The sequence below is a fragment of the Plecotus auritus genome, assembly GCF_963455305.1.
Source record: "Plecotus auritus genome assembly, chromosome: 4".
Lineage (NCBI taxonomy): Eukaryota > Metazoa > Chordata > Mammalia > Chiroptera > Vespertilionidae > Plecotus > Plecotus auritus.
In genome coordinates this window covers 177,550,144-177,554,054 of record NC_137775.1, presented here as the reverse complement: position 1 = coordinate 177,554,054, position 3,911 = coordinate 177,550,144, and positions in this window count along the sequence as shown.

Genomic DNA, 3,911 nt, shown 5'->3' with positions numbered 1-3,911 from the left:
ACTGGAGGGTCAGAACAAAAGCATGGATGGAGTGTTTGTGTGAACTAATATAAATTCAAAGTAAACATCATTACATAAAAGGGTACGGTCTTTTTTTTTATTTCAATAGTTTTATTCATTTCAAACATTTTAACAAGAAGAATGTAAACACTAATTATTATAATTTGAAACTTCAAAAAATGGAGGAATCATAGCACAATAACATACCTTATATTGAAGATGGCAAAGGCAAAATAAAATTGCCTAACAAAGGAAAGATACAAAAGCCTTTCAAATTAAACTTAAATATAATAAAATAATTTAAAACTAAAACAAATAGAAAAGAACAAAATGTGTAAACAGTAAATTAAACATTTTCTTTAGTGCAACTTCCAAATTATGCCCGGGACGTAGATGTAGATGGCAATGTAGACTGGGTTGAAAGGTTTTTGGTCTTTAAAACATCAACTTCAGTGGGAACAGTGTTGTTGGTCTCCTTTTTAGCTAATGCTCTGATACTGTGCTCTCCAGGGGCGTGTCTCCCTACATCACCACGATAACGATAACATGTCTACGCATTCCCAGGGTGATGTCGGGGGACGCGTCCGCGGGCATTACAAGGAGCCTCTGGAAGATTGAGAGGTTGTTCCTTCTACTGAATGGGCGGATATAAATCCGCCCACTCAGAAGAAGGAGCTGCGGCCGTGTTTCCCGACATTGCCATGTTAACACTGCTGCTGGTGAAGGAGCGGAGGGGAGAGCAAGAGAACCCTCCGCTCTTTCGGCTCCGCGGGCCAGATAGAACAGCTGAACGGGCCGGATCCGGCCCGCGGGCCATAGTTTGCCCACGGCTGAGCTATACTAATATGTAGAGAGGGACCTAAATGTAACCTCACTATCCTGCCGTATTATATATTAGAGGTCCGGTGCACGAATTCGTGCACAGGTGGGGTCCATTGGGGTAGCCTATGGGGATTGGGCCCCAGCTCACGCCCTCAGCCTCCAGCCCCAGCTCATGCCCCCAGCCTTGCAGCCCGCCTGGCACCCTGCTGTGGCCTGGTGCTGCCCCCTCACCTGCTCTACCATCCTGCCTGTGGGCAACTGATTGGGGCCGGGTCCCTGCCTGGCTCCCTCAGCACCTGGGAGCCTGGTGGCAGCCCCGCCCCCCGCTGCTGCTGCTGCTGGTCACAGTCTGCAGGGCGATCGGGCCCCTGCTCACACCTGCCTTGGCCTGGCACCACCCGCTCACCTGCTCCACCATCCTGCCGCGGCCCCGCTCTCTTCAGGGCCCACGGGGGCCTGCAGCATCTCCACTGCCACCTGCTGCCAGTGCCACATCACTGACGCCTGCCATGTTCTGCGCTGCCCCCTGGTGGTCAGCACACATCATAGCGAACAGTTTAAATCCCCGTCGAACAATTTGCATATTAGGCTTTTATTATTTAGGATGACTGTAGCATAACTGTGTATAGTTTATTCAAAGTGTTTAGTTATTATTTTATTAGACCTTTATAGGCCTGTGTAAAAGAAAGCCTTTCAACACCTAGAGTTCATCACTCTTTTGTGATTGGACAGAGCTTAGATAAGATAGCATGCAGTATTTCTTTTCTAATGGAATAATTTTGTTAGGGTGACTCAGAGGAACATCTTTAAAATCTCGATGAAATGAGATTTCACTTCAACCCCGATAAAACATTGGGGTATTAGATTTCAGGGTCCTGTGTTTTTTTTTTTTAACTGTTTAGGGAATGCTGATTAACACTATCATCAATGTTTTTAATCTTGGGAAGAGAGAGACAAGGATCAGGATGATTAAGAGATTGTCTGGAACCCAGCTTTATGACTTTGGGCAAGTCAACTGTTTCTCTGAACATGAGCATCTACATTTGTAAAATGAGAACAATAATATTTCCTGCCTCATCAGATTACTGTAATGACCAAATGGCCCAAGCCTTTTATTTTTAAAGTATTTATTAAAATACCTGTGTACAGTAAATACTAAATATTTAGTCATTAAAAGAAAACAAAAGTATGCATTAGTAAATGTTTAGAGGACTCTTTATCATTGTATGTGCTAATTTGTATTTTTTTCACTTGTCTGATGCAATATGCATGTTAATTGTCCCTTCTTATTCTCAAAGGTATGAAAAAGAATACACTGGACTGTTATGGAACTGACCTAAAGTATTGATCCATCAATAGCTGGAGTAGGCTGGACTCCAAATCCAATATAACTGGTGTGTTTATGAGAAGACTGCCATTTGAAGACACAGAGACACATAGTGAGAACACTCTGTGATGATGGATTGAAAGCAGGAGGATTGAAGTGATGCCTCTGCAAGCCAAGGAACACCAGAAGCTAGTGAGAGACAAGGAAGAACTCCCCTATAGATTTCAGATGCTGACACCTTAACTTCACACTTTTAGACTCCAGAACTGTGAGACAGTAAGTTTCTGTTGTCTTAAGCCACCAAGTTTTTGGCACTTTGGTTCAGCAGCCCTTGAAAACTCACAGTGACCTTAATCAACTTAGTTACTTTTCTGAGCCTCAAGTTTTCTCACCTTTAAAATAGGAATAACAAGCCAATTTACCTCATAGAGTTGAAGTGACCCATGCAAAAATCAAATGTGTTAGCTATTTTTAAAAAGCTGGGTGTTGACCTACAAAAAAACTGAAATGAAAGCAAGAATATACTTTTGAGTACCAATCTGATGCCCAAAGGTCTTAAGAGCTCTTAAAAGAATCTATAATAATAAAAGCATAATTTGCTAATTAGACTGGACGTCCTTCCGGACGACCTTCCTGACGAAGCCGGGGCTGCAAGGGAAGCCTGGGTCCCAGGTGCCTGCTGGTGGCTGGAGGGAAGCCCGGGTCCTGGGTACCAGAGAGAAGCCGGTGCCAGCAGCCGGGGGAAGGAAGGCTTATGCCTGCACGATTTTGTGCATCGGGCCTCTAGTATTGATAATAAAATCCCATGATCCTGCTAATTAGGATTTTATGCAATTGGTGATTGGCTTTCATTCTCTGCCTAGCTTGCATTCCCAAATTGGGATGGGTAAAGCAGGCAACTCAATCTTGGGAAATGGCAGGAAAAAGGACAGCCTTGCAACTCCAATATTTTTCTTGCCTAATGTACTCAGTCATACAAATGAATGAGGCACCAGCCAAAGCTGAGATTCTCAGAATGATGCTTGTGTACAGGAAGTCCCAGAATTGTTCCCATTGACATTTAAACCAGATTAGACAATCACCACCAGGTTAGTGGCACAAAATTAGAGGGAACCAGAACAGTGTTGATTCATGTAGCTGGACCCATAGAACTCTGGACCAGCTAAGTGGGCAGGCTTGCCTATTCATTCCCTTGAAATAATGCAACTCCAAATTTTATGCAATTTAAACTTTTGGACTCCTTTTGCAATTTAATGTTTAGCATATCCATCAGTTTATTAAAATCTTTGAATAGATATTTGCAGTGTATTTATCATTTTATCAAATAAATGTTTGTACCTTGTGTGAGTCATTTAGCTGATAATCTTTTTATTTTGAAACCAATTATGCAGCTTAGGGAGGTGAATAATACCTGGATGTGTGCAGCTCTTTTCTTTAAATATCAACAGATATGCACATTGCACTCAAATTAGAAAGACTGACATTGAACTTGTTTCCCCAAGGAAAATGAAATGCAAATAAATGGTCCATTAGCAGGCAGATTAATGCTTCTTATTCAAGCAGTATTTCTACCTGCTTAGATATTGTGCTCTCTGAGATGAGTCATCCAGAGAGTCGATATATTTCTTCCCTCTCCCCCAAATTATCCAGATGTTTGAACAGAACATGGACCTAGGCTTAAAAGAAGATGTTTGACTTGGAACTTAATTCTTGAACAAATTAGCCAGATTATATGTTGCTAAAATAGGAGAAGTTAAGAGTG